This window comes from Sorex fumeus, unplaced genomic scaffold (assembly GCF_029834395.1).
Source record: "Sorex fumeus unplaced genomic scaffold, SorFum_2.1 ptg000128l, whole genome shotgun sequence".
NCBI classification, from domain to species: Eukaryota; Metazoa; Chordata; class Mammalia; order Eulipotyphla; family Soricidae; genus Sorex; species Sorex fumeus.
Window position 1 is genome coordinate 20,985,509 of NW_026606185.1, and position 27,832 is coordinate 21,013,340.

The 27,832-nt window shown below is 38.6% G+C and overlaps 1 protein-coding gene and 1 non-coding gene across 5 annotated transcripts in view; one reads left to right on the forward strand and one right to left on the reverse strand.

Moving 5' to 3' along the window:
• The window catches only part of DLGAP1 (DLG associated protein 1), a 511,134-nt gene that overhangs the window by 40,097 nt on the left and 443,205 nt on the right, over positions 1-27,832 (forward strand). The window lies entirely within an intron of this gene.
• On the reverse strand, positions 3,828-3,959 carry LOC130045602 (small nucleolar RNA SNORA48). Its single transcript, XR_008795582.1, has one exon. It is a non-coding gene; the product is annotated as a small nucleolar RNA SNORA48 (small nucleolar RNA).

Sequence of the window (27,832 nt, forward strand, 5' to 3'; positions counted from 1 at the left end):
AACAGATCAAGATATTTATTCTCCTCTTGGTTCTAACCCCCTTTTATTTTAAAATTTCTAAAAGATGATTCACTTGATTTGTTTTGTTAATTGGTACAATATTTCTCTCTCATCTCCCATATATAATATCTATGATTTATAGCAATCACATTGGCAGTAAAATAGCATTTACTAGTTGTAGTTGAATTGATGTACAAGATATATTTGCTACTAACACACTCTTTAAAGAAACTTTATATATTGTAGCTATAATACTGATTATAATGACTCCAATTAGAATAGCCAAATAATTTTTCAGTTACCATATTTTCCTGGTAATAGCTCATATATTTTCATGTATTCTTCATGAAATTTAAACCAAAGTACTCATCATTGAGCAAAATAAATTTAAATGCAATCATATTTTTATAGGAAAGAGGAAAGGGTAAATGGAGAACAGCAATGAGATTTAATTTTGCTTAAATTCTGCATTTTAATTTTTGAATGTGCGCTTCATCATGTTCTGAAATTTTTGTGTTCTGTTTTTCTATGTACAGTGACAAACATTAATCAAACTTACCATTATTATTAAGCACTGTTTAAACGCCCACATCTTAACACAACAAATCTGCCAGCTTTTCTCCACTGTGCCTTCCTTCTTAACATACAAATAAAACAGACCTGAGAGTGCCTTTTCTCCAGAATATTTAATCCTAGAATCTTCATTTACCTCCTCTATACTTAAATGAAAGACCTTATAACATAAAGCACATTAAAAGAATTAAATATTGTCTTTAGAAAGACACACAACAATTTCTAGAACAAAGTTGTATTCTATTAAGGTCAGTAATTTTTATTTTGCCTTTAATTGTGGATATTCCTGGCCAAAAATAAATAAATAAATATGATGCCATGTCTATGCTAATTGCTTTTCTAGAAAAAGACCAAAATGGTACTCCTTTTTGTTAGTATGGGTATGTTTATTATCCCTTTAATAATTTATGTCCTTGACCACTCTTTGTTTTTATTTTATTTACAGGGACTTCCCCATCAGTACTGGGGCAACTGGGGCTCAGCAGGGAATCATTGCCTGGCAATGCTGCCTGAGGGTTGGTTCTACAGCCAATTCACTTGCCTTAACAATCCAGTACTGTTGGGGTTGAGGGTGGTAGGGTCAATCAGGGTTAGCCCAGTTCAACCATGCTGATTTATGTAAGTTATTGTTTTAAACACCCTGTCTTTTTTAATGTTCCTTTCCTGGGGCTGTAATTTGCAGTAATATAACATATTAAATACTGACAGAGGTGAATTTAGAGTAGGATATTTTGACAAAATCCTGATGGTGATTTTGTAACAAGAGACCTCACTGTTCTCTGTCATTTAGTCTTCAAGGAGTGAAAAAAGTCTCTTTCAAGGTGTGAATTGTGTGTTGACCTACAGTGAGATAGTAGAAATCAATAGTACTAGGAAACTGCAAACTTTGATAACATTGAATTAAAATATTTTGATCTGAAAGTTAAAAATATCTTCCTCTTCTAATTTTTTCTCTTTCATGGTAGCAAAACAATCAATGATTCTAAAGTGCAAAGTCAGGAATAACCTGAAAATTACTAGGTGTGGAGCGATAGCACAGCGGTAGGGCATTTGCCTTGCAAGCAGCTGCCCGGCCTAGCAGGGTGAGATTCTTCCGCCCCTTTCTGAGAGCCCAGCAAGCTACCGAGAGTATCTCACCCGCACGGCAAAGCCTGGCAAGCTACCATGACATATTCAATATGCCAAACACAGTAACAACAAGTCTTAAAATGGAGACGTTACTGGGCCCGCTGGAGCAAATCGATGAACAACTGGAGCACAGTGCTATAGTGCTAAGTGTAGTCCAAAGGTATAGCGGGGCAGGGGTGGGGGATGGGAGGTAAAGGCAGGAAGGTAAACTTGCAGCGGGATATTTTGTACTGTTTCAGACTTTTAAATAAAATTGGCAGAAGAATTTTTAAAATAAAAATCAGATGTTTTGCTACCATTTTTTTTTTTGCTATTTGTTATGGTAGCCCATAACAAAGGGGTTCTATACCCTTCATTATTTCTCTCTTTGATACAAAATGTTATTGCTTTTATCATGGGCTCCATGCAATTGTGCAAGGGAGAAGTAAAAAATGGTTAAACTTCTTTACATGAAATAACTTATTAACTGTTCCAAATACAGGTTTCACTAGTTATAATTAAAGTTTCAAAGAAAAATACTTTCTTTGAATTTCAATTATCTCTCTAAATAGTATTTGTTCAAATTGAGTACTGGCTCATCCTCCAGACACTACTATGTTCTTTTAAAGTGTCATAAATTATTATCTTTTAATGATAAGACATAGAATGTAATTACAAAGATATTATCACTTAAAACTTCCATCATCATTTTGAGATATTATACATTTCAGGTAGGGTTTTTATTGTATTTTCATGTTTTCTATTAGGTTCACATTCATCACCTTTTCCAACATTAGTTGACTCATGTTTCTTTGAGCAGCACATGTACCAATATTAGTAAATTACCTGCCATAAGTGAAATGGTTTAAAGGGACTATTGAGAGACAGGTGAGTGCTAAAAAGTTTGATACCTGAAAGGTTGAGATCACAAGTTTCAAAATGACATAAAGTTGAAACAAGAATTTGCTCTTTTCTTTTTGAATGACTCAGCAGATTTATGTGCCAGATGGAAATATTACAGGTATTACAGATTTGGGCTAGAGCGATAGCACAGCGGGTAGGGCATTTGCCTTGCACGTGGCCAACCCAGGTTTGATTCCTCTGTCCCTCTTGGAGAGCCTGGCAAGCTACCGAGAGTATCTCGCCCACATGGAAGAGCAAGCCACAGGCAAGCTCCCTGTGGCATATTCGATATGCCAAAAACAGTAGCAACAAGTCTCACAATGGAGACGTTACTGGTGCTTACTCGAGCAAATCGATGAACAACAGGAGGACAGTGCTACATTACAGATTTAATATTAGAAGATTAGGAATGGGTTGGACTAGTCACCTCCAGCTTGCAGTAGTGCAGTTATATCTCTTTCAGGATAGAGAGGAAAGATGGGTTAGAGTTGGGAAATTTTTAGGATTAAGTTCAGAAAGAGTCTGGGGCAGGATTCTTTGATGGGAATAATAAGCAAATGTTCACAACTGTTGGTGGGAACTGGCAAACAATGTGGCTCCCACGTGGTGCTGAGGGTCCCATGCAGTCCAGAGCAGTCTGCTGGACCTGGGACTAGTGAACGCAGTTAGTGATTTTCGCAGAAGCTCTCAACAGTTTTACTTACATAATGGAAATAAATAAACTCAACCATTTTAAATAGTTCCACATAGTCTGAAGTCAAAAGTGGACTGAAATAAGTGTGAAATCAAAATAACTAAGTATAAGCTTCGGTAATAAAATTGAGATAAACGCTGTCTTGCCATACTTAGTAAAGGGTATCTTCTCTCTAGATATTGTCATTTTTAAATATAGCTTAATAAATGGACTCTTCAGATGATATAGCCTTCTTTGTAGCTTCTCAACCCTGAACACACATGAGAAATGTCTGGAACACGTGTCAAAATGAGATGCTGATTCATTAGACCTGGGATGTGTCCCTAGAGTATACATTTCTAATAATGTCTCATGCTCTGTTGAGACTGTTTGATGCAAACAACAGATCTTGACAATTACTGCTCTAAATCACCAAAGCACCAGGTTAGATATTTGCAGTGGCCCTAGTCGCTAGAGCTCAGTTCTGTATTTCATTCATGACCAATTGTATCTGTGCCTATCACTGTGTCTGGCAACATTGGTAGCCATAGCTGTTTGGTATTTTTTTTCATTCTGTATTCAGGGGCATGAACCAGACAAAGGCATAGAACAATAGTCACATGAGAACGAACAAGGAATTACTATGTCCCTGGATCCTATGAGATGGACACCACTAACCATATGCAGCCTCTTTATCAAGCCATTAACTGTTTTGAAGATAAAATATCATTTCCTGAGTGTTCTCTGCAAATAAGCAGGTGTGTTCTGCCTGTGACGGTGAAGAGCACTTCCTCACTCACAAAAAATTGCTTGTGAATGATTCATTTCTGACCCAAAGGAATAAAGTACCAAGTTATTGACATAATCTAAGCTCTATACTAATAGCTTTTACTTCAGAATATGATCTTAGTGCTATATAAAGATTTTTAAAGGTCACAACTAACTAAAAATGTAAATCTTTTTAAACTATAAAATGTCAAAAAGTATATGACTTGCTCCTTTAAGCATAGCATTATATTTAATATTATAATCTCCATTTTGAAGGGAAATCTTAAATTACTTGTGCATAACTACTGGCAGAACCATGACTATAGTCTCTGAAGTTTTATAAAGTCACCATGGGTCTATATCTTGCTAGATCCTTTGATTAGTTTTCTCTCTGCATCTGACCCATCAACTGACAGTCCTCTCTTTTTATTTATTTAGAAAGAATTTCAGGACATACCTGGTGGTATCAGGAGATATTCCTGGCTCATGCTCAAGGGACCTTATGCAGTACCAGGATGGAATCAGAGTCAGCTGAAGTGGCCGCGTATCAGACAGGTTGCCTTACCTCCTGTGCTCTAGCTGACCTCCTAAGTGGTCCTTTTAAAATCACTCTTTTCTCTAGACTTTCTGTCAACTGGTTTGCCTTTTGCTTCTTTTAGAAATTATTGCTCTCTCTCTCCCTCTCCTGAGGAAGAGAAACTTGAAATACTGCAATGCCCTGAAACTCTACCTCACTGTCTTCTCCACCCTTCTGTGATCTCATCTAGTTCCAGGCCCTTAATTAACAGAACCAGCTAGTGCAATGCCTCCATCTAGGAAACTAAATTCTCCATCTCTTACACTGCCAGGCGCTGCTCTCTCCCCTCATTTCTTACCACTTCTAATCTACCCAGCCTTTTTAATGTCTGCCACTCTGGTTTTTTCCTCCTCCAGCTAGCAAACTCCTCCTACCTAATGACTTTTCTTCGTTCATTGCTGCTATCTCCTTTGTCTCCTGGGTCATCTCCAACCCATGACTTTCCCAACCATATTAGCCATCACTATTCCATTGTAGTTTCTTCAGAACATTTCTTTGAAATTATATATGTAATATTTGTTTAAATATTGATCTGTATCTGGCAGGTAGGTTGAAAACTCCAAGCAGGAAGGGATTGTTTCCTTCTTTACCATAGGTTTATTTCAAAAAGAGCATAATACACATGCACGTTGAATTACTAAGTCTTTTCTTCTACAATGTGATAGTGCCTCTGAAGGAATTTATTCAAATTTTATCAGAATTGACTCAAATATGTGGATTAATGAATTGTTCCTATCTCTGACAGTTTCATACTCTTAAATCTGTCCTTCTTGAATCCTAAAGACGAATGCTTGGATTACATAACCAGAAATTTCATGTCCTTATGTTGTCCTTAATATTTTTAGTTCAGATAATAGGCTATGTTTTCAACTCAGAATAAGCCTTGAGGCTAGTATTTTCAAACTGTTAAAAACAAAATTACTTTTCATTCAGGTACGCCAGAATATTTTATAGGCTTCAACGTGAAAATTAATGAAGTTCCATACTGACCTAGAGTCTCAACTCAGATTTTCCCTTGATTATTTGCTTTGTGATATTGTTCAGCATTTTATGTTCCAGATTTAGGGTACACAAAAGAAATAATAAAAATATATTCTTGAAGCTGTTTACAAAGTTATTCTTATCCCATGTTTAAATTCTATTGCTTTAAGATTTACAAACAATGGGAATCACCTTTTGTCAGGTACTGAGAATCTGAAATGTCCTAGCTTTCTGCTTTTGGTTTAGAATTAACATGAATTTGGTTACATTTCCTACCACAACTCGTAAATTCTCTTTGAGTCTTTGATAAGCATGCAGAATAAAAGCAAGATTCATTCATCCCAATATAAACCGAGGAGCAAAATTGCCTTGTTTCCATGGCAAAGCCCTTTTGTTCATAGGTTTGTGTTTTCTCCTTTTATTTATGTGCCTCTTCTTAAAAACATTTGACTGATGAAAACTTCCACTGATTAGAATATGCTTCGTGTTCTAGAAATTCTTGAAAAACACTAAGTGTATTAGTAGCTGCTGTTGGCCACAAGAATTATTTACCCTATACCACTGCTAAGCTAGGTCATGTTATATACAGGTTTGTCAAGGTTCCTTCTAACAACGCTTATTAATAACACCCTCCCTCCCTCTCCCTCTCTCCCTCTCTCCCTCTCTCTCTCCCTCTCTGCCCAACCCTCCCTTTGGTCATTGTGGTTTGCAATACAGAAAAGTTATCAGGTTATCATGTATATCCCTTTACCTACTTTCAGCACTAATTCTTCTCCAGAGTGATTATTTACAACTATTATTGCTATGGTGGTCCCTTCTCTATCCTAATTGCCCTCCGCTCTGCCCTCCCCCACACCCCCCCAACCACACATACTTGTGGCAAGCTTCCAGCAGTGGGCCAGTCTTTCTGGCTCCTGTTTTTTCTGTCCTTAGATATTATGTTCCTTTTATATCCCACAACTAAGTGCAGTCATTCTGTTTGTCCCTGTCCTTCTGACTCATTTTACTCAGCATAATACTCCCCATGTCCATCCATTTATAAACAAATTTCATAACTTTGTTTTTCTTGGTGGTTGCATAGTATTCCATTGTGTAGATATACCACAGTTTCTTTATCCAGTTGTGTGTTCTTGGGCACTTCCGTTGTTTCCAGATTTTAAATAGTGCTGCAATGAACACAGAAGGGCTGATGGTATTTTTGCTGTGTGTTTTTGGGCCTCCAGGGTATATTCCGAGAAGTGGTATTGCTGAGTCAAAAGGGAGCTCACCTTCTAGTTTTTTGAGGAATGTCCCTAATGTTTTCCAAAAAAGGCTGGGCCAGTTGACATTCCCACCAACAATGAATGAAAGTCCCTTTCTCCCACATCCACACCAGCACTAGCTGTTCTTATTCTTTTAGATGTGTGCCAGTCTCTGCAGTATGAGATGATATTTCATTTTTGTTTTAATTTGTATCTCCCTGATAATTAGTGATGTAGAGCATTTTAGGTGCTTTTTGGTCATTTGAATTTCTTTGAGGAAGCTTCTGTTCTTTTCCCCATTTTTGATGGGGTTCGATGTTTTATCTAGTGAAGTGGGATCTTCAGCAGTAGACCCATGGCAGCATTAGAATAGGATGTGAATTCTGTTTTCACTGCAAATCTCTAGAATCAGAAATTCTGGAAGCAGCCCCCAACAATCAATGTTTCAGCAATCCCTGCAGAGGATTCCAAAGCACTCTGAAAACTCAGAGCCTCTGCCTGCCCCCACCCCTTTGTTAAGATGTATCTGCAGAAGTGATGCGAGTGGGAATTAATAAACAGCCTTAAAGGCAACAAGAGCCTTGGAAGGAGAGAGATGTTGGCATTGGCAAATGCAGCCAAAGCATGCTGGTGTATTTGAAAGCACTAATCGGGCATAGGAAATTGAGAAATGGAACTGAAAGTAGTTCTAATTCAAGTGAAGGATTTGTGAGAGCTGAACAGTTTAAAGGTAAAGAGAAAGAATCTGGTGAAAACCTAAAGATACTGAATATAAAGTAATAATCACAAAAGGATTTTCCACAGGACTGTGAAGGGATGGATTTTTGAGCCTCTACATTCGGCATTTGCCATGTGGCTATTGAGCACTTTGAAAAGAGCTTCATCTGAACAGAAACTCATCAATTTCACACTGGATTCTGAACCTTAGTATAAAAAAATTTTAACAATTTTCCATTAATAATTTTATGCTGAATACATATTGAAATACGTCACTGTCACTGTCCTCCTATTGTTCATCGATTTGCTCAAGTGGGTCCAGTAATGTCTCCATTTTGAGACTTGTTGTTACTGTGTTTGGCATATTGAATACGTGCACGGCAAAGCCTAGCAAGCTACCTGTGACGTATTCGATATGCCAAACACAGTAACAAGTCTCACAATGTTTCTGGGCCCGCTTGAGCAAATTGATGAACAACGCGAGGACAGTGGCAGTGATAGTGACATATTGAAATATCTATTTCTGGTATACTGAATTAAAGTTATTAAAATTTGGCCTTTTTTGACTTGAAAGATATTGGCTACTAGAATTCGGGAGGGGAATGTACAGGGGTTGCCCTCCCACGCAGTGGTCAGCAGGGTCCAGGAGCCACTACTAATCATACTTGACCAACTATCAAATAGTTCAAGGCTAGGGACCTGCAATGCTGGGGACCACCAGGCCACCCCTGCAGTGCTGTGTCTTGGGCTAATTTATAGATTGCCTGTCACCACTCTGTAGAAAATATAGTTATGCTTATACCTTAGTATTCATTGTGTCAGGTTAGACAATTTATTATTTCATCAGAGTTAACCATTCTTTCTTCATTAACTTCATTCTCAGGCTCCAGTTATACATATATTTTTCTGCTTATTGTAATTCAGGCTCATTGATGCTTTGTGTTTGTTTTTATAGATGTTTTTCCTTTTGTCTATCAGTGCTTTCATTTTGGATAGTTTTTACTTCTACATTTTCAGATTCATCTCTTTCTTACATGACATAAATCCCATGTAGTATGTTTTCACCTCACATATACTAGTTCTTTTTTTTTTCTAGAAAACCCACTTGGGTCTCTTTTAGACCTGTGCCTCTGTTTCATTTTTGTGCTTAGTTACTAGATATTTTGACTTGTACCTTCTTGGGTGGTGGACTTCCTTTTTTTTTTTTTTAGCTTTTTTTGGGTCACACCTAGTGATGCTCAAGGTCAGTCCTGGCTCTGCACTCAGGAATTACTTCTGGTGGTGCTCGGAGTACCATATGGGATGCGTGGATAGAACCCGGGTAAGCTGCATGCAAGAAAAATTTCCCTATCCACTGAACTACCTCTCCGGCCCCTAGACTAACTTTTTGATTCCTAGAAGTATTCTTGAACTTCAATGGAGCGATAGCACAGCGGGTAGGGCATTCGCCTACACACGGCCAACATGGCCGACCCGAGTTCGATTCCTCCGCCCCTCTCGGAGAGCCCGGCAAGCTACCGAGAGTATTCGATATGCCAGACACAGTAACAACAAAGTCTCCAATGGAGACGTTACTGGGCCCGCTCGAGCAAATCGACGATCAACGGGAGGGCCTTTACCTTTTACCTTTACCATTGTGTGGTAGTGTTACATTGCTTGAAAACATTTTATATAAGGAGTCTTGCTTTTATGACTATTGGTCAGAAAAGTCTGGAGCAATCATAATATAAGGCTAGCTACTGCCAGACCCTCCTGATGACTCTTCCTGCTGTCCCACCCTGTACAGTCACCACACACTCTTCTCTCTAGTTTCTTCTTAGGATGTGCTGGTTGGACTGTGTGTCTCTGGAGCTCCCAGTGAGTCTCCTCCCTCTCCATCTCTCTTTCCTTCAACTTTGCCCTCTGTTTTTCTCTCCCTCCCTGACTGCACTCTGTTTCTTCAAGTCAGAGAGTCTGTTGGGATCTGCCTGCACCATGGCTTAAAAACCCTCTGGCATAAGCAAGAACAGTTGTCAAGCTAGTTTCATTTCCTGCCCATCTCCCAGGGATGGATCACTGACTTTCATTGCCTGCTGTCCAGTGCTTTAAAAGGTGTTATTTTATACAAACTTTCATAAAATCCACTTCACTCTTTCCATTGTTTTATTTTCTAGGCAGAAGGAAGAGCCCATTTCTTGGGACTCTGCTTTAGGCAAGTACTTCATCTCTTAAGCAAGTATGGATCCTTTGAGAAGTTCCTAATCTGCATTTAGTATGATCTCCAAATGCTCCTTCATATCTTTCTTACCATTTGAAGTGTTTTATTTATTTTTAATTTAGTTCTTGACACTAAGGAGACAAGTCAAATTATCTTTTGCTTTAAAATCACTGTGACTGGGACTTCCTGGTATGAGTTTGTTATTTTTCTTATTAGTAAAAATATTAAATTGTTTAACTTTTCATTGAAGTACATTCAGTGTTTGATTCTTCACTCGTCTTATTACTCATCTTAAAATGTGTCAATTAAAATAAAATCTGTTCACACCATTTTACATCAAAAATTGTGTTTTAGCAATTTAGTATTAGAGGCTTTGGAATAGAGGCAGTGTCCTCATGTCCTTTGCTTTCCTGAGTGGCATCATGTAAACATGGTTCTAATTTGGGATAAAAATAAGAAATGCTTTTAAGATAATCTATTTTGAATGAGAGCTTTATTCTGTGATATGTTTTATCTTTTATTTTTTAAAGTCTTTGTCTTTTTCCCATTTAACAGTTCTCTTCCTTAAAATGTCACTGCATTTTTAAATGGTGAACAATTGCTATAGCTTTCATATATTGAAACCAGCTAATATTGATATTTACCAAATATGTGGATAAGAGATTAATTGTCTTTCAAAATAATAATTTCAAAAATAGCTTTTCTTTCTCACTACAGTCAGGGACACCAAAAAAAGCTAAAAAAAAAAAAGCCTGACAAAATCACTTCATCCAAGTCATTGAAGTCCCCTTGGCCATGCTTTATAGTATTCTAGTCTTATTCACAAACATTCCAGAGATATCTTAACATGATACTGCACACAATTGCAGTGGCAATGAAGTCCATTTTCCCTTACACCAAGCTGAGTGGCCAATAATTTCATTTCATTTTGACATTATCTACTTGAAGATGGTGTCAGACCCCACAAACTCAGGATTCAGTTCCACTAGACTACTTCACTCTCTCTCCCTCACTTCAGACATACAGATTGTTTATATACTTGATATACACTCCTTATAACCAAAGGAGTGTATCTCAAGTGTTCCCATGGCCCCCTCTATGAGTTTGATTACTTTGTTAGAGCACTCAAGGAAATAACTTGAAATTCTAGTTTACTCAGAAGCTTACCAGTCTACCGCAAAATATATTTAACATATACAAATCAACAACCAAATAAAGACAAACATAGAGTAGGGGATGGGAAAATGTGAAAGCTGCCAGGTCTGCTCTGAGTGACTCATCTCCTCAACTCTTGCTCACCAGCTTGGAAGCTCTTCTAATCCTGCCCTTTTGGGATTTATATAGTGACTCCATCACACAGCATGGTTCATTAAATCACTGGGCTTTGGTATTCATTTATATCTCTTCCATCCCACAGAGGTCAGGGCAGAACTAAAAATTCTAACTGTTCTAATTGTCATAAGGTTGATTATTGTCAAAACTAGCTCTTCTGTAGGTGATACTGAAAATCATTTAACATAAGAGAACATACTTTTTTTATTACTTGGGAAATTTGGGCTGGAGTGATAGCACAGCGGGTAGGGCATTTGCCTGCACATGGCCAACCTGGGTTCGATTCCTCCATTCCTCTCAGAGAGCCCAGCCAGCCCTCACAGCAGAGCCTGGCAAGCTCCCCAGGGCATATGCAGTATGCCAAAAACAGTAACAAGTCTCACTATGGAGACGTTACTGGTGACCACTCAAGCAAATCGATGAACAATATGAGGACAGTGCTACAGTGCTACTTGGGAAATTCAAAAGTTTTTGGAAAATGGAGTAAATATCAAATATATGTGGTATGTATATATTTTTAAATACATAATGACATAAAAGCTTAGTCTGTCATACTGATGGAAATATCAGATATTTTACATAATCAAAGCATTAATATTCATGCTTTAAATAGTTTCCTCTGGATACCACAGGATCTAAGGATATTTAAAGGCTTGCTAACTCAAAAATATGGATCAAGAAATTTCTTAGAATATTTTTGAAAAAGATTTTGCTCGGGGCTGGAGTGATAGCACAGCGGGTAGGTCGTTTGCCTTGCACGCGGCTGACCCAGGTTCGATTCCCAGCATCCCATATGGTCCCCCAAGCATGGCCAGGATTAATTCCTGAGTGCATGAGCCAGGAGTAACCCCTGTGCATCGCTGGGTGTGACCCAAAAAGAAAAAAAAAAAAGAAAAGAAAAGAAAAAGAAAAAGATTTTGCTCATTTTCCTATGCTGTATATCTGGCTTACCACAAACTTGGAGAGAACCTTCAGTCTTCTGAAAGTAGACATACAGCCTAACCTTTGTAGATCTAAATAAAATAGTTAAATAAATCCTTCTATGAATAACTAGGCAAATGGCCTTGGACATTAAGGGAACAGTGTGTAGCAAACTCTCCTAAATAGCTTAAAGATAATCTAATTGCTTATTTATTATAAAGCTCCACTGCCTATCAGTATATTTTGTTACTTATGATTCTGTCACAATAAAGACAACCTGTTCTATATTCTTAAAGCTTTCACCTACTTAGTGGTATGTAAAGATGACTCACTGGGTCACATTTCTGAAAGCAATCTCATGTAAGTTTGACAGATGAGTATATGTGTCAAATTTATCCTCTCCACTACCAGTATTTGCAATGGTTTTTTAATTTATTCTTCAGTCTACTCTTTTGTAACACCTCTCTGTTCAGCCAATTGAAATACAAGTCTATTGGAGTTGGAATTGAAGTTTAAGTTGCAGGTTTGTAGTCAGGCTAACCTGATTCTCTCAATTATAAACCCTTTGCAGTAGTCAGAGTCCTCCTAGTCATCTTTGTTCATTCACTGCATACCACAGGGGAACTTGGATAATGTGGTGAGCAGAGAAGGAAGAGGGTGGGAGGAGGGAGGGTGGGGGGCAGTGTTCACTCAAACAGCTGTTTTCAATGGGAAACCCTACTCTGAGATTATAGGCATGATTCCATTGCCAGAGCATATTATTATATTTTTGTAGATGTGCAGTTTCATTTATTTTGCAAGGGGACTTCCTAAGCAATGCTTAGGTCACTCCCAGAGATGGTTGGCTAACCCTGCTGCATAACTTCAATGGTGGAGTCAGTGGCTGAGCACATTATTTGATACGTCATAGAAAAGAGGAAAGGAGTTGATATAAACTTTCTTGATATTTTTTCATCTGGCACTAAAAACTGAACACATAAAAATTGTTTTGAAGAAAGGGAAATGGTTTTTCTTCCTGAAAGGTATGATCTCAATCACTATCCTCCCATTGTTCATCGATTTGCTCAAGCAGGCCCAGTAACATCTCCATTGTAACTTGTTGTTACTGTGTTTGGCATATCAAATATGTCACAGGTAGCTTGCTAGGCTTATGAACTGAAAGATTAATGTGTGAATAAACTCTAAATAAATTGCATTAGACTTTATAGAATAGGGAAATCAAATGAGAACTCATTGAGATTCCTTCTGTTACTGCATAGAATCTATTGACAAAAATATTTTTATTGAAATAAGATTATTTCACAAGAGTGTAATTATTTCTATTTAGAGATACTGTTTTGTGGCACCATGATTGACTAATGTGCCCCTTCCAGCATCATCTCCTGGACACTTTTAGTCCATTCCTCCCCTCCCCTTGCTAATTGCAATTCTGTGGTAAGAGTCTGAGTGCTTAATTTCATTGGCCATTTTCCATCCCCTTCCCCTTGGTCTGTTTCTCAATACTCCACATATAAGTAAGATCACCCAGTATTTGTCCTTATACTCATTTCACTTACATGAAGCCCTCTAGTTCTATCCACATGGTCACAGTCGATCAGTCCCATTGAAGGGCTGCTCATGATAAGATTATCTTTACTAACTTCCTTCTTGCCCTGCCAAGACCATGAGTTGCCCCCCATGAGTGGCTCTCCAACACGGCCATTGCCCAAGAGGCACACGAACTGAATTTGGAACCCAGCAGCTTCTGGCAGAAATGTGAATGAACTATGCAGTAAGCTATGTTGCTGTGCCCCCCGGGAGGGAAATTATGTCTGTCTCTTCCGCCATTTCCCCCCTGGCAGCATGGTGGCCATCGCTTCAGAGCTTATTGGGCAGTGAGGTATGAGCCAGCAGTGATGAGTCAACTCCGGCCTCATGGGATGGGGTGCAGAACTGGCATGTCCTTCTTGCCCTGCTGAGACCACGAATTGCTCCCCCCATGAGCGGCTCTCTAGCATGGCCATGGACCCAGAGGCACACAAACCTATCTCGGAACGATTCGGCTTTTGGCAGAAATCCCTCCAGACTTAATCAGTAAAATATCAGATGTTTTTGTGTGGCCGCACGACATTGTATGGTCTTCATAACCAGCAATAGAAAACAAATTACTTCATGATGCCTTTTCAGCAGGTTTGATTGTTGGGGGAAAATTCCAAATAATAATGGTGCATATTTGTCAAAATAATGAATGTAATCAAAGTAGAGAGAGAGTTAAGTGGAAATCATCCACCTCAAAGGCACAGGGAGGGGTGGCATGGGGGGTATATGGGGGTTTTTGGTGGTGGAAAATATGCACTGGATGGGTGTTTGATCATTGTATGACTGAAACTTAAACCTAAAATATGTAAATTTTGTATATGTAAATCACTGTCCTCACGGTGATTCAATAAATAAATTTTTTTAAAAAGATTTTCTTTGCTAGGGCCGGAGCAATAGTACAGCAGGTAGAGAATTTGCCTTCCACAAGGCCAACTCAGGTTCAATCCCTGGCATCCCACATGGCCACTCAAGCAATGCCAGGAGTAATTCCTGAGTGCAGAGGCATCTCTCCTACTTCACATACTGCTTTCTTTGTATGCTGGAGAGCCATGAAAAGATTAGAAGTCTTTTCCTCTTCATCATACAAGATTGCTCCCTAAAAAACTCTACATTTTAATGGGAAAAATCATACAACTATACTTTCAAATTAAAGTTGTAAGGTTCAAAATGATCATATCAGGGTTTAAAACAAAATGAGATGAATGTTGTTTAGGTTTTTTCCTTAAAAGTTAGCATTAATTTTAGCAGTGACATTATTTTTGTATCACTTAATAAAAAGTCAAAACCTTTATTTATGATAACCTTAGTCTACAAGGGGAATGGGACTTTTCCAGAAATTTTTATCAGACACCACATTATATTAGTTCTTGATAGTCTTCTTCAACAATATCCTGCTTTAGAATTTTCAGCTTCCTTGTTTTTAAAAGTTGATAGATTTCCAGATAAATCTCTTTACTTATCATAATACTTCCAACTAATAAAAACATCCTTGATCAAAATATTTTATTTTGTTTGGGAGTTGATTTAACTCATCATTTAGGGATTTAAACATAAATTGTTGAATTAATCCGTACTACACAAAACTCAGGAATAACCTGATTTGATCAACATTATGAAGCATAGTGAGCAAATCTAGACTCCCTTTGCTTCATATCCAATCACCATTTTATTCCAATGAGCTATTTATGGGTGACAGCAAACCCATGAAGTTACTGTGCCATCTATAGTGACAATGGAAAATGAAGATATTTTAATGGGATAAGGTAATTTTCTTTCTTTCTTGGGTTACACCCGGCAATGCACAGGGGTTACTCCTCGCTCCAGCCCCAGTTTTTCTTTCTTTAAATATATTTGTGCATCAGTAGATATGGGGGGGGGGACTGAAAAAGTATCCCAGACTGTATTATCCCTAATCAGACAAATGATGATGATAACTAAATATATCTGCATTTTTCTACCAAAATTACCTTTTATATAAAAACATTTCCTTTTTCTTTTTTCTTTGGGTAATATTGACATTTCTTTCTTTTGGTACGCATGTAATGGGAATAAAGATGATGAAATCTGCATGAAAGACTAAGTATGGATTGGTTTATAGGACTTTCATAACAAAATACCACAGTTTGCTTGCTTAAACATCAGGAAATTCACTTTTTTCACAGTTCTGGAGACCAAAAGCTTGGGATCAACAGGGTTGTTTTGTTTTTCTCAGGCTTCTTTCTTTGGTTTGTCAATGATCATATTGTCCTATTCACACATTGTGGTCTCTCTCATGTATTTGTATTTTAATGTTGCCTTTTTATGAGAACAGCAGTCATATTCATTTAGAGTCCACTTCAGTGACTTCATTTGACTTTGATGACCTACCTCATATGGTCCATTCTAATACATTGAGATGGGAATAGTGCGTTTGGTGGACTTCAAACTATGAATTTGGTGAGGAGATACAATTGATCCCAAATGGAAGCCTAACATTGAGAACAGTAATACTAAAGAGACAGGAATTTTCTATAATCCTCATGCAGACATAGAAAACAAAAAGACTATCACTTTATTTTATTTTATGAGTAGAATCATTTTGAACAAATTTGAGGCATGGAGTATTTTATTTGAATTGTGGTTTATTTTTAATGTCTTTTTTTCCTTTGGTATGTTTTACAGTCACTAACTTATCTCCCTATTCCAATGGCTGACCAGTTGTACTGACTTGCAAATTTACAAAGAGAATAATGTTATGTTAAGCCTGGACTGTTTCCTGGCTGTGATTTTCTTTTCCTCATGCCAGAAAAATAAAATTTCTTTCCCAGTCGTTAATCCTCCATCTTTGTATTTTATCACTTTCAAATTGATATGAGTGAGTCCTTTGATGAAGCCCAAATCAAAACTGCTTCACACTCATATTGGGAAACCTGGCAAGTTTACAAACCTAACTTTCAAACTTTGTGTTGTTTTTCCGTGTTTTCCCTCTTTCTCATTCCTAAAATATTTATTGGTATAATTAACCTTTTTTTCCTCGAAAAATGACAGAAGTGGGCAGATTCACAAATGGAAGATGATCATATTTGGTAAAATTAAGACAGAAGATAGATCTTAGAGGACTAAACAATCAGGGGGAGCAGGTGGGGGTGGGGAGCGAAGAAGATCTGAAATAAACTGAAGGGAGAGCCAAAAAGTAAACTTTTTTCTCCGAGTAGTAAAAAAAAAACATAAAATGAATTAACTTATTTCTCTTTTATATTAACTACATCAAAAGATGGCTTAGATAGAAAAAAGTCTAAAAATATTATGTTCTACACTTTGATTCTTAGGATTATTTCCCCCCAACAGCCAACAGAATTTCTATTTCCAAAAACCTATCCAAATCACTTCCTTGATAATCCTTATTGGGGAAAAAATCATAATCTTAGTTTGGACAAAGAACTTTTACAAGAATTTTGAAAACAAATTATATTAATTTTAAAAATTACTTAATATGTTAATTGGCTGGAGCCATAACACAGCTGGTAGGGCATTTGCCTTGCACGTGGCCAGCCAAGGTTTGCTTCCTCCACCACCCCTCTCCGAGAGCCTGGCAAGCTACCAAGAGTATCCCACCCACACGGAAAAGCCTGGCAAGCTACCCATGACGTATTCAATATGCCAAAAATAGTAGCAACAGGTCTCGCGATGCAGACGTTACTGGGCCCACTCGAGCAAAATCGATGAACGGGAGGACAGTGCTACAGTTTGCAAAACCGCATTTCTGCAGAACAGACAAAGGGTTTTGGTCTTACCTCTGTTACACACTGGCTTAGATGACACTAAAGGGCAAGGATGCCCCATTGTGTTCTCTTTTTTTCTCTTTGGGTTACATGCAGAATAAAAAAAAAGGCAGATCCTTTTTAAAGCAGATTTGGCTGTCACCAGTTCAGATCTAACAGATTTACTCATCCTTCCAAGAACTGCCTTCCAAGTCTTAATATGATTTTCCTCAAAAATATCTTCTATCTCTAAAACCACAATACTTTTCCCTCCCAGGGAAGATTTTTTTCTTCCCAGCAAAGAGCTCATGTCAGTTGGGAATGGAAAACCCAGGCACTGCAATAGGAGGCCTGTTTTCAACACCAGGGTTTTCAGTACTAGGGTATGGCAGTCTCATCTAGAGCTTCAGTTTCTTCATTTACATTTGAAAAAGCAATGACTCTGTTGTCAGAACCCATGTGTGTGGATTATGGCTGCCATATAGTGAAGTTCCCCAATAAATGCTAACTTCTGGCCCTTGATAACAGAAATGAATATAGCAAGGAAAGAGAGCAATAAAGGGGCAAGTAGAAAAAGGTGGCCTGGAGGTAAGGGGCTATGGACACAGGTTTTAGAGAGAAGGTGGTGATTACATCAAGACCATTAGAACCAACACTATTACACACTTGAGACCCAAACTAGGGTAACTGAACTTTAAAATGTGTATATTAAGGCAGTGGGAGGGACCCTGAGTAGATTGGTGGAGGAATACAGACACTAGTGGCGGGACTGAATTTTTAAGCAATAGCACTGAGGTAGGGTATTTCCCTTACATGCAGCTGACCCGAGTTCGATTCCTCCACCCCTCTCAGAGAGCTGGCAAGCTACCAAGAGTATGTTGCCCACACGGCAAAGTCTGGCAAGCTACTCGTGACGTATTCGATATGCCAAACACAGTAACAAGTTTCACAGACGTTACTGGGCCTGCTCGAGCAAATCGATGAACAATGGGAAGACAGTGACAGTAACAGATGCCTGCAACTTAGCTATTAACACTTTGTGAATCACAATGTCTAAGTAAACAATTTTTAATTAAAAAATTAACTTTTGTTATTCTTGATTGGATAGGGTAACCCTGGTAACTGCTCTCACATAAGGTTTTTTCCTAGGCTAGAGAGATAGTAGAGGGGTCAAGGTCATTGCTCTGCATGTGGCAGATTCCAATCCTCAGGACCATATAAGGTCCTCTGACCACCACCAGGAGTGACTCCTGAGCACAGATCCAGGAGTAACCCCTGAGCACTGGCAGGTAGGCCTAAAAAAAAAAACCCAAAAAATAAAAGGAGGAAAAACAGGAGGAGGAGTTCCTTCCCCTTCACTTCTTTCTTCCTCTTCAACTTTTAATCTTACAGTTTTCTCCTCTGCCTCTTCTGGATTTCCCTGACTCCATATTCTGGGATATAACCTTTGTCTCAACCTATTTTTTGTGTGCTTTATTCCAATTTCATTTATCATTCAGTTTTCAAGAGTCCTTCTACCTTTTACCTTTAGAGATCTTGGATCCTGTCCCCAGAGATCTTGCCACAATCTCAGTTCAGGTCCAGCCACCCCAGTGGACGCGTGGCACATCCCTGAAACCTGAATTTTCCATTAGCCAGGTAGCCAGGGTGCATCTCTCCTTGTCTTGCTGTTTTCATTTCTAGTTGAGCCTGCTGTATTGCACTATGTTCCCTCTCTGACAAGAGCAAATCATGGTCAAGCATAGATCACAGCCAAGCTCTAAGTTCAATGAGAGGTGAATGTTTTTGCTTCATGTGACAAGTTCCAAGATATTTTAATTTACTATAATTTAATCATTACAGTTTTGTCTTATCTTTAAATTATTGTGGCAAACCAGCAGGCATCATTTCCAAGAAGAGAAGAAAAAGCTATTCCTATCTCGAAGCCTGTGGCTTTCTCAATTCTAAGGCACTGAGGTGTTCATTTGCTCCTGTCAAGTTCCTTAATAAATTAAAAAGATCCTTCAGACATAATTTTGTCTTCTCTCTAATCTTTCTGTGAGAATTTTTTAAGTACTCAAAATCCGGAAATACAAAAATAGTTTCATGCATATGCTTATAATATTCACTCTGTCTTCAGATCTCTACAAACAAAACAAAGACAAGAGGTTTCAGATCAAGGTGAAAATTTTTTCGGATGGATGAATGATGGAAGAAAGGGAGCACTAGTGAAAACCACTGTTTATTCAGACTACTTTGTCTTTTAAAGATGCTTCTAAAGTTAACTGCAATCCCAACACTTCCTTTCCAAGGAACAGTTTGATAGGATTTGATTTTGCTAGAATCAAGCGGTTCTTTATTTTGACTGAAGTAGTCCTGCTTTTAGCACCTTCCCAATAGTTAAGAAGGAAAAGATAATGATAAATCTTAAAACAGACAATGCTTTGGCTTGGCTACGCAGTTCCCAGTGAACAAATAGCCTCTGATATATATGGGGTCAATTTATCTGCTATTGCAGAGCAAATTACTCAAAACTTAACCATTTACAGCAACATCGTCAAGGCCGAAGCAATAGTACAGTGAGTAGGGCACTTGCCTTGCAGGTGGCCAACCCAGGTTCAATCCCCAATATGGCATATGGTCCTTCAAGCCCTACCAGAAATTTTTTTGCCCTGAGTGCAAATCCAGGAATAATTCATAAGCACCACTAGGTGTAGCCCAAAAATCAAAAATAAATAACCATTTTTATCCACAGTTTCTATAGAAAATTCTGATAGGAATTCCAAGAGTAGTAAAGACTTGCATGCTGTAGCTGGTAATCCCACCTGAGGCTGCACTTAAGATTGTGGCAGAAAAGTTAGGCATTTTTTAATTTCACCGAGTCCTGCAACTTCCTGGGGCCTGAAGGAACTGATTGGGTTTACTCATGTGGCAGCAAAGTTCATTTTGGCTCCGTGGGGTTGACTGTTGGCCTTGACTCCTAGCCCTGTGAATGAACAGTCTGCTTGAGTGTCCTGACAATATGAAAGCTTCTTCCTGAGCAAATGATCTGATAGAGCAAGGCACAAGCCCACATGCTATTGGTGACCAAGCCCTAAAGTCTGTGAGGGAATTTCTATGATATCCCTTGGTTCCACTGGTTCAGAGGTATATTCAGATATTTAAAGATTAATAAAGACTTGGGTGTCAGGAGGTAGTGATTATTGGGGACCACTGTGAAGGTAAGGAATCATATGTACCACAAAAGTGAAAATAACTTTATAAATGGAATATCCAAAATTGCCTAGGACACTATTCAGCGACTCATTTGGGATGAGAAGATAGAAATAGTGCTTTTCTTTAAGACATTTACAATCTAGTGAGGATAATATTTACAAAGGAGATTTTTCTAGGCATTTTAGTGAAATAATACTAAAATTTGTAAGGAACTATAAAGGCATCTGGGTTGCTGGTGTGGCTCTCTCCTGGTATAAGGAGGAAAATTCTCCTTTAAAAATGCTAGGAGCAATAGCACAATGGTAGGGCGTTTGCCTTGCATGCAGCCAGCCTGGCCGAGCCGGGTTTGATTCCTCTGCCCCTCTTGGAGAGCCTGGCAAGCTAGCAAGAGTATCTCGCCCACCCGTGACATATTCAATATGCCAAACACAGTAACAACAAGTCTCACAATGGAGACATTACTGGGCCCGCTCGAGCAAATCGATGAACAACAGGAAGACAGGTGTGTTAGGAGAGGCTGGGCAAGATACAAGGAAGGGAAAATTTAGTACAGCCTAAACTTATATGATATGTGAGAATAATCATAAACTCATGTGTGACAGCAAAAGAAGGAGAACAGTAAGCGAAGAAAAGATAAACCTGGTTATGTAGCCTCAGTTATGCTGAAGACATGGGAGAACTGAGGCTTTTAGCAGATTTGTGTCATGAGGATATCATGTCTTAAGCATAGTCTTAGGATTGCATTGAGATTTTAGCTGCAAAGGGCTAGAGGCAAGGAGCATCCCATGGGTCTCTGAAGGGTTTGGGCTATACCTCCCCACCTATCAACATAGGACTCTAAATGATGGCTTGATCGCTAGAGTATGACCCCAGGTTTTAATCTTTATAGGGAGTTGTTTCCGTTGTGAATTTCACTATTGTACAGGGTTTTATGAACAATTTCCCCCTTTTGGTAAAAGACAATCTCCCAAACCCTGAAGAAAAATTGGCAGCATGGAAAAGTCTTAGTCTTAGAATGAGAACTGGGTTTAGATCTCCAGCTAGACCTACCTCATAACGGCTAATTGGACACATTTTTTCTTTGCTGTCCATCCAAATTTTATTCTCTTCAGGACTGTTTCCTGATTATACACTCATCACCACTGAGTCATACTAGAGCATCAGGGGTCTTTTGTATTATTGTCTGGCATTAATATTTATTGAAAAATTATTTTACTGTGTGTTCATGTAATTGTATGACACCAATATTTCTAAAGGATTTTGGGAAGTAAAGGCTATTCTTTTCCTCTCTAATGCCTAGCAGAAATCTATTGATCAGTCCATCTACACCAATATACAGTATTTATACATTTATTGAATCAAAGGATGAGTATTGAATATTGATTATAAGCATGAATATTCTCATCTTTAGTCTCTTCTGAAGAATCTCTCTTCCCAAGGAGCACCTTCCATTCAGACTCTAGGGAAATTCATAAGCAACAATTTTTTACAGTGCTGTGTATATTGTCACTAACTAAATGAAGAAGCTGAAACAGAATTACCTGTACACTGTTTTTGTTTTCAAAAAATGCAGGACATTTTAAGTGACTAAGCAAAGTCATTATATGAAAGTTAACACTTTGCTACCAGATCTATCCAGAAAAAATTCTTCCTGCATGATTGCTTCTGTGCCTGAAATGACAGAATACCAGATCCACAACTTCATGATTAAGTATCTACTTGAGTGTTTTTAACAATCACAAATGATCCCAGACTCAAGAAACCTCTTATTCTGAGACAGTCTGTAGATTACTGTGTCAGAAAATGCCATTTCTTTCTGATCAATCCATTTGATGAGCCTAGCAGCTTTTCTATCCAATTAAGCAGAGAATAGAGTCAACTTAATCCCTTCTATGACCTTCAATTCATCTAAATAGGTAGGACTCAAACCAATAATTATGAAAAAGGGTGCAGTCACAGGTTATCACAGCATGATAATGAGCATGAATATTCTCATCTGGTTAAGTTCCTCAACCAGAGGGATACTGGGCACAAGGGTGAGCGGTCTGTGATTGTGGCCAGTGGTCAGTGACCAAGAGAGCCCAACTTTAAGAAAGAGACCAATCAGCAGTCAGAAACTGCAAACTCCTGTTGTGTAATCTTCTTTGCTCCCAGATGTAAACTTAGAGACGAAGAATGGAGAGAATAACTCCACAAAATGGACAAATGTTTTTCCTGGAGTTTAAATTTAGAATCAATCAAGCCTGTTTTCTAAATTGACTGTGAAATTACCAAAAAGGTTATGGAAAAGATCTTTAAACTCCTTAGCAAAAATGGGGTCTTGAGAATAAATGGAATTCAGATATAGAAAAACAGGACATTATACTTCTTCAATCTGAAGCATGTTCATAAAATCTGACCCTGCAGCAAAGATTTGATATTGGGTCTATTCCCATCCATTCTATTCATAAGACTTCAAGCTATAGGAAGACAGAAGCACTCTATATTTTTTTACTCCTCAGCATCCTGTTCAATGTGTTCCCTACAGAATTGCTTGAGGACAGGTAGTAAAGTAAAAAGAAAACAACCTTTGCAGTTAGTAGATCTGAGTTCACAGAATGTTAGTTGCATAAGCGAATGAATTTCCAATGCAAGGCATCAGCCAGGGCTTCACTACCCACTCCCAAGTCATATGTTTTCTCTTTCATCCTCTATGTTATAGAGCCCATTTGAACAGTTACTGAGCTCCTAACTTTTATTCTTTCCATCTACCCACATTGCCTACCTATGCTTTGAATATTCCTCCAATGGGAATCCAACTGAGCCTAGAGTTCCTTAGCTGCTTCCAGGTGTATATTCTTGAATCCTAATCTTAGTTATTTTCTAATGACCTATGCAGTAACTGATGTGTTTTATTTTTCTAGCCAGCTACTGCTAGAAACTAGTGGTGGTCAAGTGGAAATAAAGTGAGAATTTGAGGCAAGGGCAGTCCATTTTAAAGTGATTTTTGTAAGTCCTACTCAAGATTCAGCTATACCCTTGATTCCATCTTTATCTGTGAAATCTACTGGACAGAGATGAGCCCTTCTCCTCCAAATATGGTTCTGGCTCCACTGATACTTTACTCCAAAGTATTCCTGCAGTATTCATTTTTGAGGCTCACCCACAGATTCATTCAAGTATAGATTTAGAGGGTAGTGTTGTCTTCATTTAGTGAACTTCAGTAGATACCTCGGTGGCACTTTTTATTTAAAAATAAACTATTAAAAGATCTTTACTTTAAAATGTCTCAGGGGACATGTTGACCCCCATACTCTCTGGGAAGTGGAATTTCATGAGTTCCTTGGTTTGAGGTGAATCCCTTCACTCCTCCTTCCTACTTCAAGCGGCTGTGTCAACCTCCACCAGTCCAATAACTTTCAAGTGACACTTTCCAAATGGACAATGGTGTGATGAGTACCTGTAGATTCAGCTATAGGGACAAACTGGGGAAAAATCTTACTAGGCTATGTAAATACATTTGAAGAAAATCCTGCATAAATCTTCCTACTTTGATGATGGACCTGTGAGAGCTTACTGTTTGCTCAGAATGGGAGAGATGCAGGTGAAGAGATAATTGGAGAAGCAGGCAGGGACTCTGACCTGCTACAGAGCCTCACAGAAGTGGAGTCATGGGGCATCTACTTTGCTGAAATTGGCAAAGATGAATCACAACTGAGACCACAATGATGTAGAAAGCAAAATGTAAACTCTCAAATGCCTTCCTGGAAGTTGTTTTCAATACTTGTAAAAGGCTTTTTTTCTTTCACTCATTCTAATTCTTGCCTGAATCATTTTGAAAAAGAATCTTCAAAAGTAATGCTAGGGGCTGAAGCGATAGCACAATGAGTAGGGTGTTTGCCTTGCACACGGCCGACCTGGGTTAAATTTCCAGCATCCTACATGGTCCCCTGAGCACCGCCAGGAGTAATTCCTGAGTGCATGAGCCAGGAGTAATCCCTGTGCATCTCCGGGTGTGACCCAAAAAGAAAAAAACAAAAGTAATGCTAATATCAGTTTAGATTTATGAGAAGTAGGTTGAGTGTTACATCTTTGGATTATTTTGACAAGAATGAGTGAATGTTCCAGTTCCTCCTCACATCCTTGTTTTCAAAGTGCCAGATGGCCTGGGTTAGGATCACCTTAGGAAGAATTAGTTATTTATAAACACAGACTCCCAAGCCCTACCCTTTGCTATTGAGTCCATTTAAAAAAGTGTCAAGAAATATATTTTTTAAACAAATACCCTGCTTCAATCTGTAATATGTGCAGATTTAGAAACATCTCTCTGGCCATCATCCAGCTCTGCCCCTCACCTGCAGTCCTGAGGAAAGCATGTGACCCAAGAGGAAGCAAATGACTGCTCCTTCCCAGGGTCAGAACTGAATAATAGGACAGTGCTGTAGAAGAGCTGCAGTTCTGTCGGCCTATTGAACTGGAGTTAGAGTAGATGGGAAAGCTGACTTTGCCTTTTTTCAACTCCAATTACCAACTCCAAAGCTGCATTTTACCACTCAAGGCAAGATGCTAGTGAGAGGCTGAAAGGGTCATAGGTGTCAGTGAATCTGCTACCACATCCAGTCTTGGGGGTGTTCATGGGCCTGAACCAACTACTATCCTAGCACAGTGATTTTACCTGCAAGCTGTACAATGGCCCTGGGAGTTTCTTAAGGATTAAGAAGAGGAAGAAATACAGGAAATGAAGAAGGTCTTTTGTATGACCCTGCCCACAAGATAATGAAGAGGCTGTTTAAGACCAGTTTCATCTTACCATGCCAGCAGAGAAGAGCTTCCAAAGCTACCAAATGGGAGCACCTAGGCTCATGATCCTTCAACTGTCAGTGGGTAGTAGCTATTCTTCCTCATGCAAATGTGGTTTCCTACAGATGCTTGAATAAAAGTCTCTGGATGCTTTGGTATTATTGGGAACTTATACTAATATCCTCTCCTCAGTATATTCCTGGGATTCTGTTCTTTGGAGTTGATAGGAAGTACAGGCACAGAATGATGCTCACAGAGCACTGGGGACCTAATTCTGAGGTCAAACCCAAAAGTCACAGGCCAGAGCCTTGGGGTGGTAATTGAGAGTAAGTGAAACCTGTCACACTGGTGCCTACCTAATGAATAATGCATAAGGAATATGCAAATATGATCGAAGATGCATAAACTTGGGGGCAAAGACTTAGGAGCTGTACCTCAATCCCCCACACAAGATGTTAAATGCTAAAAATGAACCTGTGCTGACTTCTGAACAGACTTCCCCAAAAACCTTCTCAAGAAATGATGATTTCTTAGGAGAGTATTTAAAATAATCCACCTGGGAAAATATTCCCCCTGTGTTTGAGAGCTGTAGGTTCAGTACTGCCAGGCATACAGTAATTACTCTATAAGGTGTAGTGGTTGTCATTAAAACGGACCTTGCTGCAAGTTGATATGGAAGTAATGTTCACATCACACAAAAGAGATTCATATAGCCCACAAAGCAGATGAAGGGTTATCTCTATTAAAATAACATAAAATAATAGGACAGGGCCAGGGAGATATTTCAAAGGGATGGAGAGGATGCCTGCTAATCATGCGACCACAAGTACCACGTAGATTCTTCGAAGCACTGCTGGGTATGGACTTGGTGAGCCACCCTGCTCCACCAGCCTCTGCAACACCACATCACAGGACCCGTGATCAAGTGCCCAGAGTGGTCCCCCAGCCTCCGTAGCACTTCTGGGGAGGCCCTATTTTTAAAACAAAATAACAAGATACCCTTTTTCACACCCTGGATTAGATAACACTCTGTTCTGCTTGGCCAGGGGTTTTCCATAGTTTTGATTTTTTAACATCACTTGCCTTCTCAGTAGTCTTGGCCAGCAGGACCCTCACACCCTGTTCACGGAGTTACTATCAATTTGTGTCACAAGAATATATACTTTGACAAAGACAACCTACAGAATGTGAAAGGATATTCACTCAATATCCTTCTAATAAGGGATTAATATCAAAGATAGTAAACAGGCAGGGAGGGTGTAGAGGGTAGGGGTGATGGAGGGAACCTGGGTACACTGGTGCTGGGAAATGTACACTGGTGGAGGGATGGGTGTTGAAACACTATATGACTGAAATCCAATCATGAACAGCTTTGTAATGTGATTCAATAAAATGTTAAATATATATATTTTAGAAATTCAATAAAAATGTTAAATATATATTTCAGAAATTCTGCTATTTTGATACAGTGAGCTTACTTCTAGGATAGTCATTCTAAGAAAAATATAGAACATGCACAAATATTTGCCTATGAATAATTTTTTACTCTGTTGTCTATAAATAATAAGTTATGATTTTTCTAAATAGTCAACACTGGAGTTTGACTAAGGACAATGTTAAGATACTCAGACCTATCTCAGATGTTACAGATGGTCTGTATCACTAGTACTGGGAAAAGAAACTTACAAAATCTAAAATGATGTATAGAAAAAGATAACAATGATTGTCTGCAGATGGTAGAAATATGAACTTAAAAAATATTAGCTGTCTTTTTAATTTTCTTATAGTGCATATCCAGTTTAAAAATTAGATAAAGTAATTTTAATTTAATAGTGTATGATAGTTGTGGCACTTTTTAAAATCTCAGAGCTAGGACGAAGGAGATGTTACTGGTGCCTGCTCGAGGCAATCAAGGAACAACAGGATGATTGTGATTGTGATTGTGAATGATAGTTAAATGCATGTCTGAATTGGGATCCTTTTATCTTGCTAAGTCTAGCTTTTGTATCAATAACAGAAATAAAGGTAGGAGAGATATGGTGGGTAGGGCATTTGCATTGACACAGCTGATGTGGGTTTAATCCCCAGAACTCCATTTGACTCCCCATGCCTCATCAAGAGTGATCCCTAAGCACAGAGCCAGGAATAATCCCTGAGCACTACCAGATGTGACCCCCAAACAAAGCCAAGCTAGCTAGTAACTATTAGCTGACTACATGCTTATTAGTAGTAATATCATTTGTATTATTATGAATGTCAAGCTCCAAAGTGGATGTTCTTTAAAGTAAGTTGGTGCAGATACAGAAGCGGGTCATTGCAGTATTGTATGTTCAAACGCAGTGGGAAGCACGAAGTGATCAATAACCTAGACTTCAGAAACCAGAACACTGGGGCTGCCGCATGAGTGTGATGCTTGAGTTTAAGTCAGTATTGCTGGCAGAAGGCATAGTAGGTAATTCAGTAAAGGAGCTGTGGCACAATAGGGATCCGAGTTAATTGGATTTACAAGCTTTAAAATTAGATAGTGAAGGAGGTGGAGGTGAAGGATGG